This window comes from Typopeltis vanoorti, chromosome 12, assembly GCF_054136105.1.
Source record: "Typopeltis vanoorti isolate ZY-2024b chromosome 12, IOZ_Tvanoo_1.0, whole genome shotgun sequence".
In the NCBI taxonomy this organism is placed as follows: domain Eukaryota; kingdom Metazoa; phylum Arthropoda; class Arachnida; order Uropygi; family Thelyphonidae; genus Typopeltis; species Typopeltis vanoorti.
The window spans coordinates 82,035,594-82,050,430 of record NC_143560.1 but is presented as its reverse complement, the minus strand read 5'-3'; the positions used below and the strand labels follow the sequence as shown (position 1 = coordinate 82,050,430).

The window sequence follows — 14,837 nt, the reverse complement described above, 5'->3', positions numbered from 1 at the left end:
GTTAGGTGAATGTGTACATACCAGTGTATTGTCCCATTCAGTTTCTGATGCTGCAGTTAATTTTCACCTGCCAATCAAAATCTTGGATAGTGATGACATCAATCCTTTATTTTCTAGTTTTGATATGTCATCTGAGTCAACCATTTCTTCTGTAGTTGCTAGGGATGTCAATCCAGATTACTTAACATCTTCATCATCTTGTGTGTCTATGGTATCACCTCTTAAATCTGATGTCAAGGTAGAAACGAAAGATTATGCATTCCATTTCACATCTTCTAATGCATCAACTGTTTTTCCTGTATTAATTGGCTCATATAAACATCGGAGTTGTAGTGTAATATATGATGATACATCTGGTTTGTCTAATGTCCCAAGTTTAAGTGATCATCAAGACTTCACAGTTAGGTGCCATCAGTCTCATAGGAAACATGCCTTTTTTATACAACCATATCCCAGTGTAACTGACAGAAGCATGTGGAGTAAACTGTGTTGTGCAAGTTCTCCTGAGACAAAGGAACTGACTTTTTTAAATGACTGTAATATATTTTATAATTTTGATCGGACCAAATTGTATAGTCTATCGTTCAACATTCCAATATGTTCTAATGTTTTTTATGGAATAGAAAGTATGGGGGGATTAAAAATGACAAGGAATGAGAATGACAGATTATTTAGTAACAGATTAAGTGAGTATGTGCATGGAATAAACAGCGCAGAAATACATACACAGAGATTGCTGAGCAATATACAAAAGAATGCGGGAGAAGATCAGGGACAAAAACAATCATTAGTGGGGGTAAAGGATGTCAAGTTAAAAAGGAGCAAATAAGATATTGTGCTGCATGGGGATTCTGTAATTAAGGGTGTGAAGGATGGTAGAGTAATTAAAGCGTGTTATCCAGGATCAAAGATTAAGGATATAACTGAGGCTGTGAAATTGCAGAAAGATAGGGCACCGTGAAATTATTGTAGTTATAGGGACGAATGATCTAGGTAGCGAAAGATTTTCTGTGAGACAGAATTTGAAGGATTTAATGATAGCAATGAATGCGAAGAGCGAGAGTGGAAAGATCATGAGTGTGCTACCAAGATTTGATAGTGATGAATTAAACAGAAGAGCGATTATAGTAAATGGAATGATGTCAAGATTGTGTAAAAGCTTTTGCAAAGACATGAAACAGAATATTCATTTTATGAATGTCTGGGATGAGTTTGATAAAAGGAAGGAGTATTTTAAGAGAGAGAGAGAGAGAGAGATGGTTTGCACTTAAATGGATTGGATGTTTGACATTTAGAATATTTATTGATAAAGGATAGAGTAAAGGGTCAAAAACAGGTAAATGGGATTTGCTAGGAAGGCAGGTGATAGAGTTAGCTGTAAATAGTACTAAGATCATTAATCGCTGTGAATTTGGGATTAATTATTCGCAGAAAATCAACAGTATACAGAGTGAGCTAACTAACACACAGGGAGATTATTGGAGGAAGGGAGTATTGCAGTTTATGTATACTAATGCTCGAAGTATTCGGAAAATAAGTGCGAAGAATTTTTGTCATTACTTTGCACAACTTGGCCAAAAATTATAGGAATTAGTGAGACTTGGTTAACTAAGAATGATATAGTTATAGGGATTGAATGTAAGGGGTACAGTATTTTCAGGCAGGACAGAGAAGACAGAATGTGGGGGAGGGGTTTTGCTAATGATAGACGAAGCGTTAAAGCCCAAAATAGGTAGAAGTACCTCAAGGTAACAGGTATATAGAGGGTAGTTCATTCTATCTCACATCAAACAAGGCGAATGTAATCGGTTGTTGCTATAATCCAAGGAATATAAGGGAGAATGTAGATAGTATGTGTTGGCAAATTAGCACGATGAGTGAAGGTCGAGTAATTATTATGGGGGATTTTAACTTTGGGGACATAGATTGGGAGAAGGAATGGTCACAAGGAACAAAGCAAATGGACTTTATACAGTTCTTAAGAGATAATTACCTGAGACAGCATGTAATGGAAGGGACAAAAGATTCGCGAGTATTAGATCTGGTCATAACATCGGAGAACAAATCAATAAGTAATTTAGTTACACACTCTCCACTTGGGGAAAGCGAGCATGTGGTCTTGACCCGGGAGATTGTAAGAAGGGGTATATGTGGAATTACAAGGTAGGTGATTATGACAGGCTGACTTCTCAGCTTGTCATAATCTGAGAATTTGAAGGGGAGAGATGTTGATGGTGCGTGGGAGATTGTCAGTGGGTATTTAAAGAAAGTTGTATCGGACTATATTCCCAGGGTCAGGAGAAATCAAGAAGGAGTAAGATGGATGAATAATATTATTAAGCAGGAGCTGCAGATAAAGAAAAAGGTGATGAGCGTTCCCATGAGCAGTACAAGGAACAGGCAAAGAAAGTAACCTGTATGGTAAGGAAAGCCAAAGCTAATTATGAGAGGAAGCTAGTTGATGAATCCAAAAGAAACCCTAAGGAGTTCTTTCCCTATGTGGCAAGTAAAAGGATGAGGATGAATAACCATGGAAAGATTATTTTAAAAAGTGTTGATAGCAGGGAAATTACAGAAGCAAATCAAATAGTTGAGTTGCTTAGTGATCATTTTGCAAAAGTGTACCATCTTGGTTGTGATATTGCAGTGTCAAATGTGTCATTGACTGAGGAGAGTCTAGAAATAGACGAAATAGAGGTGCTTAATATATTACAGAACCTTAATGCTAACACTGCCATTGGGTTAGATGGCATATCAGCCCATGTGTTACGAGAATGTGCAAGAGAATTAGCACTTCCTCTAAGCAGGCGGTTTAATTTAAGCCTCAGTTCTGGTAAAGTGGCAATAGAGTGGAAAGAGGGGAAAATAATTCCACTGCACAAGGGAGACTCCAAGACTGAAGTTGCAAATTATAGACCGGTCAATATATCTGGAAAGAAGGTTTTGGAGAAATTCAGGACTGGGTGGACAGTAATATGATACTTTATAAGGGGCAACATGGTTTTGTGAAAGGTAGGTCTTGCCTTAGTAACTTACTTACTTTCTATAATAAAGTAACAGTGGAGTTGGATAAAGGAAATCCTTACTCAGTGATACTGCTGGACTTTGCAAAGGCATTCGACAAGATTCCACACGGAACTCTGTTGCATAAATTAGAGCAAATGGGTATGGATCCGAAGCTGGTGATTTGGATTAGAGGATGGCGTGGATAGATATCAAATAGTGGTTTACGGAGGAGCTGAGTCCAGGAGAAGGCACGTGACTAGTGGCGTACATCAGTGCTTGGTCCTCTATTGTTTAATTTGTACATCAATGATATTGGGAATACCTTGAAATATCTACTTGTTTGCTGATGATGCAAAATTAGGAAGAGCGATAGTCAATTCAGATGATGTAGATATCTTGCAGGATGACTTAAATAGGCTGATGGTATGGACTAAGGTAAATGGCTGTCGGTTTAACGTGGCTAAGTGTAAGGTGATGCACTTCGGGAGGATGACATCGCAAGCTGTTTACTATATTAACGGAACTGAACTGCAAGAAGTTGACGAGGCAAGGGACTTGGGAGTTATTGTGGACAGAGAACTTAAGTTTAAAGCGTATATTGCAAAAGCATCACATCAAATTACATGGTTGTTGAAGAACACACTAACAAGCAGGGATAGGGAGGTTATTGCTCCACTCTATAAAGCATTAACAAGACCGCATTTAGACCTTTGCGCACAGATCTGGTTACCTGGATTTCTTGGTGATGCGGAAGTGGTGGAGAGGATTCAGAGGTGGGTTACAAAGATTGTTGCAGGTCTGTGGGATGTTCCCTATGAGGATAGATTGAAGATCTGTGGGCTCCAAAAACTAGCTGATAGACGTAGCAGAGATGATAGAGGCATGTAAATTATTAAAGGGATTTTACAGGATTGATACTGGTGACATTTTAAGACCAGTACAGGAAGGGAGAGAACTAGGGGCCATCCCTGGAAATTATGTAAGAGTGTGGTTAAGAAGGGTGTTAGGACTAGATTTTTTACTTGGAAGGGTTGCAAAGGGGTGGAATGCGTTGCCAGAAGTGGTTGTGAATGTTTCGTCGGTGAATGAATTTAAGGAGAAGTATGGCAGGTATTGTGTAAATAATGGTTGGTGTGTCAATGTGGAGTCTCCCGCGATGAGACTTTTGACTCCATGGAGGCACCGTTATAATAATAATACTCCCATCAATATAATATGACAGTAGATATCTAATCGAACCGACATGCATGACTTTACATTTACTAACATTGAACTTCAGTCATTCCCCACAATTTAGGACTGTTCAAATTATTCTGCAAGTACTGCATATTAGCAGCACTCCTGTTTACTCTACCTAGCTTAGCATCATCAGCAAATAGCTACGGTATATATATATATATAGCATATCATATCCTTCCCAATGTCATAACCGTACAGACTGAATAACAATGGACCAAGAACTGATCCTTGTGGCGCACCGCTTGTTACCTTAAACTTGCAGACTCACATCCCCTCGTATATCACTTTTTGAGATCTGTCAGTCAGTTCTCCTCTTCCCTTAGTAAACCCACGCAATTCATTGCAAAGCAAAGACTCTTTGAACCCATTTCTGAATGCGAGTCCTAACCAACTTTCCAAAAATCTTCACCACCATTCCAGAGATACTAATATATCGATAGTGGAATATATATTCAGTTTGTGCAACAGCGCTAATACCTCCTCCTTATACATCTGCACCTGAGTTTCTCTATTCGGTGAAGAAGTAGCAGTGAACTTAGCGATGCATACATCAGGTTGATAACTTTTAGCAAAATGGGCACTCGTTAGTTGAACAATCTCTTCTCCATCTGTCACCTCACACTATCTAAATTCAGTAATTTTTCATGTTCATTCTCTCTTTTACTTGCAGCATATCAATAGAATTCTTGTGGGTTGTCTTTAACACGCAGAGCCACTTTCTTTTCATACTCAGACTTTTCTTTCCGTACAACTATTGTGACTATTCTAGTCTGCTGCTTACAATGTTCATAACAGACGCCATCTTTATGAAAACGGTATTCCTTCCACATCATCCATTCCTTACGAATCTCTAGCTTACGAAGATTACACATCAATTTTACTCCTACACTCTTTATTCTGCAAACTCTAGCGGTGCATTCCGATATTGCATCATTTATGTTTTTTTAAATGTTTCCCATGCACTGTCGATATGCTTCCCATCCAACAACCGATAACCCTGGCGCAGAATTCAGTATACTTCTCAGCTGGTCATAATTTCCTTCTTTGTAGTTCAGCGTGTAACCTTTTTTCTGAATGTAACATTCATAAATTTAGTCACTTCCCAAGTGAGTACCGCATGATCACTGTCACCAACTGGAGGCAGAATAGTTGTCTTTAACTGAAACAACCCTCTGACACTAATTAAATCTAACACTCTTTGACCTCAAGTTCCTTCTGTCACATGCTGCTTGAGCAATTTGTACCACAACACCTCAATAAATCCACTTTCATCCTTCTCATTATCTGAGATTTTACTGCTACCCAATCAATGTTTGGATAATTAAAGCCCCCAATATTCTTTTCGCGCTCATCTTTTCTATTTTTTTATGCATTTCTTCATCACTAGCAACCGATTCACCAGGTCTATAACAACACCCCACTACGTAATTGATCTTGTTAGATTCCACCTCACACCAGATGGATTCAAACTCACTTCCACATAAAAAAAAAACTGTTACTATTATAGGTCTCAACACTTATTGGATTCAAGTCATCCAATATCATTAGCAACACACCTCCATCTCTCCCATTCTGTCTATCCTCCATAAAAATACTGTATCCTTTACACTCGATACCGATTAATGTCTTATTCTGATAGCCAGGCCTCACTAATGCCTACATCGGAGGTCCTAATGCTTAAAAGCAACAATTTGGATCAACGCCTGTGATAAACCATAGATATTCTTAGATTTTTACAGACAGAAATTAAGTGTTAAAAGAAAGTAGATCAGCATTTGAAATAACTGAAGGACTATTGTCTGACTAGGACAAGTTAACAGATAAACTGTTAAGAAGCAATACAATCAGACAGTTACATCTGTTAAAGGAAGAGTCGTCGTTAAGAGGTGACATTGAAATATTGAAGATCTGGTCCTCCAAATCATGAAATGTATTTAACAAACTTAGATTACTCATCTCAATAATGAAAATAACAAAATAGTATAACACAACTTAAAAATGGTGTAATATTACTATTCTTGATTGCTATTTAGCTGAATTCGTAACAGATTTCCCAGATGGTGATGCTAGCAAGAGTACTTAAATGTATTAGATAAGATATCTAGGTAAATCCAATGAGATCATACTGAAGAATAGAAAACATGTAAGAGGATTCGGGAATATCTTCACTGTTGATCTAAAAAAAAAAACAACTTAAAATGGCATTTTGATGTATCTATTGGAGAGAGAGACGGGACTCATTTCTCTTGTTACTGCATGATCCAATGGTACCATAATTGTGTTGGATATTTTTATCTATTTGGTGAATATATATTGAGATATAACAATAAGAGATATCCAAATAAATTATAAAGTTTCCGACTTAATAAATTATGTCGGAAACTTTAACAAATCAAAAGTTAAAATTCAAGTTTGTTACACAATGTACTCTTCGGAATTTGATTTTGTCCCCCCAACCAACCGTTCAGGCTTGGTCGCCTTGATGTTTTTGGTTCATGAGTGCACTTCAAAGCAAATATGGCGTCTACAGTTCACAAAAAATGAAATGATATTTCTCAAACTTAAATTATAACATAATACAAAACTTAATAAAACCCTGCTTCGCTTCAAGAGTGCTTCTATATATCAAAAGCATTGTAATGCAGTAAATATTCACTTATTTTTGCACGTTCCATAATATTTATAAACCTTAAAACATTAATGAAGCATTTAAACATGACGTGACTCTCATAATCATACAGTGTGGTATTTGGTTTTGCTTAATTCAAATTGCTTAATTGTTAAATTTTAGGGAACTAAGGAATTTCAACGAGAGACTTAATTATCTCTTACATTCTGTGTGTAGAAATAATTTCGTATCATTACAAAAACGTGGAACAAAAGACTAGAGATGGGATTAATGTTCCTACTTTACAAGCAAGAAATATTTCATCTGCAAAAGAACAGAAGACAATTCTAAAACATTTTACGTAATATTTTGAAATACTGAATTTGTTAATGTTTAATAAGAAGCAATTATTATTCTCGAAATTTCACATTATTCACTGCTTTGTGTGCGAGAGGGCGCTCGTGTTGTCTAAAGCCAAACGATCTCTGTAAGTTGAACGTTTTAACTTGTGAATTAATTTGTTTATTAAATAGTTCAGATTTGTTGAATATTAAATATTTTATTATGTTAATAGCAAGACTATTATATTTTGTAATCCGAAATAAAATCAATAATCAATGCAGCAGCATTGATTATTGATTTTTTTAAGAAAGTACAAACAACGGATATGGTATATACGCAGGAAAAATTATAACATTTTTCGATTAGGCTTTAGAATATCTTCGTATTAACTGAATTGAAATCTAAGTGCTAGCAAACATAACACTGAAAATTGATTAAGTCTTGACCATATGAAACGAATATATATTCAATAATTTATTAATGTATTCATCAGAATATCGAGATCTGCTTCACAGCTCTCCTTACATACATTCATTCATTCCCGATCAGAAAATTGCTGCATCGTAAGGTGTTGCATACAGGATGTTAGACTTTTTCTAAAGACTTGTCAACTGCATTGGTTGTCCTAGCTACAAGCTTGCCAAACAACCTCCCGTTTTGCTGTCCGTCTTCATCGACATCTTTTTTATATATAAAGAAAACTCTAGATTTTAAAAACAAGATATCATAACTTCGTTTTGGTTTTATGGACATACAGATGTCTAGACACTGTCTGATTGTTTACCAACATGCCTTTAGAAGAACCCATAAAATTACTTTAGCGCAATTTTCCTGTCGATATAAGAGTAGTTCGAAGTTTTGATTTCCTAATCCATTTAGGCTTTCTTTTACTTCTCTAACTAGGAAATAGAAAGTGCGTCAAGGGGAAGTTACTTCATGGAACAATTTGAAGGAGTTTTTTTTTTTCAGAACTATGATATAGATATGTCGATATTTCCTTTCTTTTTCTATTCAGCTAGGCTCTGTATCCGAACTGAAAGAGTTATTAATGTCATTCATCCTAGGATAAGATTCGAAATAAAAGATAATAAAAAAAACCTATTTTTTGTTGTCAAAATACGGCACCATCATAACTCTCAACTTCTGATTCACAAATGACATACTACGTCCAGAAATTTAAAGTGTAAAATCCACCTTCTTGTCTACTGGTTTCAGTGAGCCCTTCATTGAAAAATAACTGTATGGCACCTTCTTCAACAATCTCTAAATTAACTGTATATCTATTATAATTTATAGGCATCTAAGGCCTTACGACATTCCCATATTGGCTTTCATAACCATACTTTATTGTGTGTAAACTGCACGTGTTTTATTGGCCAGGTTTACCTAATTACCGTAGTTTTCGGGAGTTAAATCCTGCTACCTTTGCATGAGACCAGCTAAATTGCCTTCAGTTGGAAAATCGTGATAAAGGTTTTTCGCCTTCTAGAGGAGATAAAGCCAGAGATTTTCAATCGAAATGCTTTGCCGAAACTAACTGAGCTATAGAATCTCTCTGTGATTTATCTTACTTTGGTAAATTCAGTAAAATGTGCTGTTTATGATGAGAAACATGAACGTTACATCAAATACCATAAACTGGAAGAGTGTGGTGATGCTATCACTTCTAAGATAGGGTTCTTAGAAGATCATTCTTAGAAGTGATAGTCTTACTACTTAAGAGTTAGGTTTTTCCCCTCTTTTCATCCTGGGGTTTCCATTCTGCAAAACAGGCAACCGTCCAAACAACAACATAATTAAACTGCGTCTAATTTTATAAATTTCTCTAACAGCAACAACAATTCTCCGCACTCGCCAAGTTCTAGAATGAATTTTGAATGGATGCATTAAAATTTTTATCAACCAAAATTATATGGTTTATACAATAAGTATAAACCATATAATGGTTTATACTTATTGTATAAACCATTCATGTCATTTTCCCTTGACATTTCCTCGCTAAAAATGTGGTGAGGAAATGTTAATTGTGTATAGCTAATTTAATATTCATGTAATTAATATTATTACTGATATTGAGAATTTACAACTACGTAACTGCCTTAAAATTAGTATTCTAGGGGTAGCTCATGCAGATTTGTTTCGTTCTGTTTCTACTTCAGGGTGCGGGCTGAGTAAAGTTCAAACTTAAAAATTTATCTCTGATAATCTAAGTTCACCGTAAGAAGAATTCGTGGTAATATTGTTCTTCTTTTATCCATACACTAATCTGAAAGAAGTAACTTCTTTTTTTTTTCTCTTTCACTACACGCCATTCCCGCAGGAATTCAACTTCAGCTGTTTTCATCATTCCATTCTACCAACTACATGTCAATACTTCTCCATTTTTTTTTCATCTTTCTGAGCAATTCTCCAAGCTAAAAGTTCTGGCAAATTGTTCCTAAATATTTTTTTCGTTGCTTGTTTTGTTTTCGTTTCTATAGCAACAATTAAGTTTGTTTGGTTTTTATACGTACAACACTTTTACTTTCTTTACGTGAAGGCAAAACTGATGCCAAGAGTTGAAATTAAAGAAATAGTTTGCTCCTAAATATCATCGAAAAAAAGCCGAACTTCAATTAAAACAATAATCGCGTTTGTATTAAACTCTTTGTAGTTTACAGGTTTAGTGATGGTTAGATTTAAGCCTAACGACCGCAAAATCCTTCAAGGCACTCTTAATATTCAAATTTTCGCTCTTTCCATTTCTTTTATGGCATATTTGAAAAGTGCCCCCGCAGTTACAATGGCGCAGAATCAGCAGGTTGCATCGCTTCGCACTGTTTGAACGCGTCAAAGGGGAGAGAGAGAATTTAAGATATTGGAAAATAAAGCGAATAAGATATATATGACCTCTGATACATGTGCTTTTATTTAATTAAAGCCATAAATTCGATACCCTGGTGTCTTCTAAAGCGATATGCAAGGCAAAAATAAACTCTGTCAGAAGCACCAAGAAGAAAAATTGGCATCGTTTTTCTCTTGCTCGCTCGAAAGATGAAAGTAAAAAAATAAAAACTAAGGAAGACTTCTGAAAATAGTTAGCGCTCCGCAATCGATAGGTTCGTCACTCCGTCATGGTAAGGAAAGGGAACAAGAAATTCCTTTTTGTAGCACCTCACAAGACTTAGAAATTGCTACACGAGAAGTGTTCGTTAAAATTTTTTGTTTTGAGCAGTTCATCAGACATAATGTGGCCTTTATTGCTCCGTAGACCGAGGGGAAAGAGTGGGTGCAGTGAAGTGTGATTATACGCAGCGTATCTAGAAAACAAATTAGAAAATTGGTGAGATATCACCAATTTTCTAATTTGGATGTGGACTGTTTTAGATGGTTTACCAACGTAACTTATATTATTTTTATGAGATAGCAACCTTTACTTTATTTATTACCTATAAATCAAAATTTGAAATAGTTTAAAAATCTACTACACACGAAAACTCGGGGGTTTTTCATCCTGCGAAATAGACAAACCAGCCAGAGAACACACGCAATAAATAGAAGCAACGTAGCCTTTGTAGTTGAATCAAATGGCATAAAACCAGATGCACTGGATCCACTTGTTAGTGGCGTCACATACGAATTAAAATCTTATTACAATATTCAATTCTCAGCATTAGATGCGGGATAAAAATAAATCTTGTACGCTATTCTAAGCATTCGCTTTGTCTAACTTAGTTTATTCCCGTTACTGAAATCAAAGGCGGGTGGTTTAAAGAAAATACCGTATACGGAACGGCATTTTCAAGCAAGCACAGATGATAATATTCTATCGAAACAGTCATTCCTTTCTGAAGTGCAAAACGTTCACCCTGTATTTAATAAACCCATAACATGCGAATCTTAAGAAAAGATCGTATATGAATTTTAACTTATTTTGCCGATTTCACATCTAGATCAGGTCTAAAATCATTCAGAGGACATTAAGGCTTAAATTAATACATACTAAATTGGAATGATGTGATTCTTACAGTTGTCCTCATAATTCTTAAAATTGTAAATTTAATTTATAATTATAAAATATAGATTAACACCTTTTTCAACCCCTCGGGAAGTATGTTTTTGGTCAGCAGCCAATATTTATTCTCACCTTCGCGATGATCGAGTGAATTACTACGAGCTGGATAACAGATTATGTTTCCTAATTCTAACTGGTATTTGTTTTTATGTACCGATGTGTATGCTGTAATCAGTTTGGCTGAATCGCAGAATTAATAACTCCAGTGTCGTCTCTAGTGAGAAACCTACTTGGTTGCAACAGCATTCTAATTCTGGAATGAATTGGCCGAGGAAAAACATAGAAAAAGTTTCTCTAGTCGGTGTTAAGAATCGCATCGGTAAGATCTTTCTTCGAAAGACTAAGCCTTATTAGAAGCTACCAAGCAGCTACACGCTGGCTTGGTTGGTCGAATGATTTGTACTCTAAGCAACCCACAGCGGGTTCCAATCCCACTGCGTACGTGGATATTTAGGTATTTAAGTGGGAGATGAACTCGATCGTCCTGGCGTTAGGTCACCGATCCGCATATTAAAGGCCCTGAAGGGCTTTAAAAGTTCCCTGTACATAAGTAGAAGAATTTTATTACGGATATTAAAGTTACTTGTTATTTTTAATGAATTAAGAACATAAGAAACGCAGTTTTCATTAAACTTAGTTTATGTGCCATAAACCAAGCGTCATTAGCCTCATATAACTTGACGTTGATTAGCACGACATTTTTTTTTTTGTTGTTGTTCTCGACACGTAGCCAAGAACAAAAAATATGTCGTGCTAATCAACGTCAACATAATTTTATAGGGATGTATGGCGCAGATTTAAAAACGGGTAGAAATATCGATATTTCCAAGTTATATGAGGCGAATGACCGCTAAAGTCTATTGCTAAAAGCTTTGCAATGACGTTTGAAAATTTGCATGTGCGTACACGGCAAAACAGCGCTGTTTAAGATACGAGACAACACGGCATCCTTTTTTATGAATGATTTCATTTGATATCATTCCCAAAACCATAAAAAGTTAAACATCTCGAGATTAGTAGTAATTTGGGCGAGGAAAGGATTAAATAAATTGGTAATTTTCTTTGGATCCCAGATTTTTTTTTAAAATCATATACAAATCTATTCAAGTGGTTCTACATAGGAATCATCAGCAAATGGGTTGAACAGGAACTAAATAGAATAAAATACATCCTTGCGCGCAAAATATGTTACGTAGTATCTGTGAGTTCTAACAAAACGGTTACAGTACTTCGTTTATTTAAATCTAGTTGATCATTTTACTACGTTTTATAATTTGAATGCACAAGTACGTTTTGACTTCTGAAGTCATTCTGCGACGCCTTGAGAAGAATATTTCTCTAGCAGTTATTCAGAAATAATTTTAACCGGTGACTTTGTTCCACCAGACATCTTTTGAAACGCAATTTCTATTTACGACGAACTCAAAAACGATACATCAAAAGTAATGCCCTATATTATTATTATTCAAAATCTGCTCGCTAGTTCAATCCTTGTGGATCATACATCTGCATCAGCAGTTATTTGGCTAACTTCTTACCGGTCCCAGATAACGCTAGAACACGCAGTAGGGAATAGCGCCGCCTAGCGTTGCTTTCCAAATATTTGTAATGAGAAGACTGGGTTATTGATGCCTACCTAGAAAAGACAAGCAAAACACAAATTGTGTTCTTCTGGCGTACATTTTTTTTTATTTAGTATTTTGTAGAAGCATTTTCACCTCGAATATCTTTTGACTTTTTTTTTTTTTTTTGGCTATACAGTAAAGAAACGATTTTTTCCCCTCCCTCCTCTTCTCTCTCTCTAAGGATGTTCGCTTGGTAGGAATGATAAAATGCGATTTTCCAGCAACGGCTGAAAACTAGGCTCAGATCTGGCAGTCTGCCAATAGCAACTGCTGGCCTCAGATAACGGAAGTACACAGAATTTTGGGCCGTATCACAGACTGGAAGTCATAAATAGTGCTCCTTGTTAAGCAAACTGTCGCTCAGGTGTGCTGTGTTGGACTACGGAAAAGATATCTGTCGTGTTGTTTACTGCTATGGCTGTCTTCCGTCTCCTTGTATACACACGCATAGGCTACTCCCAAACAGCCAATATTCTGGACACTTTCTTTAAGGAATCGTTTTGAAAAAAATGACATTCATCCCTTCTAAACTTCATTTGTTCACGGTTAAGGTAAGGCTATCATTCATGCCCTGAAATAGTTTATTTGCATCAGTCATGATAACGACACTGGAAAAAAAATGAACTCTGCAGGCTATACCAGACTTTTAATTTTTTTTTCTCCTCATAAGACTTTAATTTACTTTCTAAGATTTCGAATATAATTTTCATTAGGCTTAATTCCTACTAGACTGGTTTGGAATCTTCCGAACTCTAAAAATATAGTTTTTATATGCGCGTATCTGAATAGACCATACATAGTGTAAGTAGATAGTGGAATGGTCTTAGTGATGGATGATTGTGTGAAGAATATGTTTCCAACTCGAAGAGAGCGTTATGTACACGCAAAGAGAAACGTGCACTTTTTTTTTTCAGTGTTCTCGAAAATTCTTCTAGAGGCGCTACCGGAAATAATTATGACAGCAAATGATATGGAAGCTCGGGCTTTTTTTTTTTATGGTTTCTCGCGTACTTTAAAATGATGAATTCTTAGTCTAACGATCGCAGCTGACAAGAATGAATGCCAAAATACCGCTCAAGTAATACGACAGAAATAAACAAACCTCATCAAATGTTTTCGTTATTTGAATAATGTATACTTGAAACACACGCGAACGCGCATTAGGAAGTGGGGAGTGTTACGACATTTGCATTCTGAACTGCGTTTCATTTTTATATCTTTCACACACCAAAATTGTATAATATTTCAATAAAACGTTCATTAATTTCTCATTGGAAATTTATTATAATTATTTTATGGTCCGTTGTTGTCATGCATTACGTTGAATACGACAACAGAGGATTTGGAGAATTACAGCAGCACAATAGCCCAGAGGAAGTGTCGGTGGTCTAAGGGAAAAAAACCCATAGTTTTATCCGACTTGGAGATTCAGCTGTGGTTCGCTATCGTAAGCGCTAGGCTATACGTATGCAATCCACAAATGCTAGCAGGAAAAAGGTCAAGTTAAAACCTTTAAAAAGTTTTACTGTTGTTGTTTTTAGGATGTCTGGCGATAAAACTTTAAGTTTGGTTCATCATTCAAACTCCAGTGAAATTTGGAAAAAAGCAGTTCCACAATCGTTTAGATTGATGACCGGGCAACTCAGGTGTTTGCGTCATGGAATTTTAGCTATAAATTATATGCGATCTAAATGTTGTTTTATCCATTTTATGGAGGAAATCTTCACTTGAAAAGGCCGAATCATCAAGGATCCTTTTTTTGTTCAGTTTATAGTCGGGATTTGCGTTCCAGATCTTTCCACTGTTAAGATATTACAAAAACCCATTCCACGTAAATTTTAAAACAGTGGAGAGTTTGTTTTTTTTTTAAACCAGAGGGTATTAGATTCGTAAACAAATGAATGTCACTATTTTAGCATTTCCGAATGATAGATTATTGCTAACAAAAATTAGATTCGAAGCT

General features: G+C 35.9%; 1 protein-coding gene across 1 annotated transcript in view; it reads left to right on the top strand.

Moving 5' to 3' along the window:
* LOC150100938 (protein turtle-like) overlaps positions 1 to 14,837 on the top strand; it is a 139,226-nt gene that overhangs the window by 38,288 nt on the left and 86,101 nt on the right. The gene's annotated exons all lie outside the window — the stretch shown is intronic.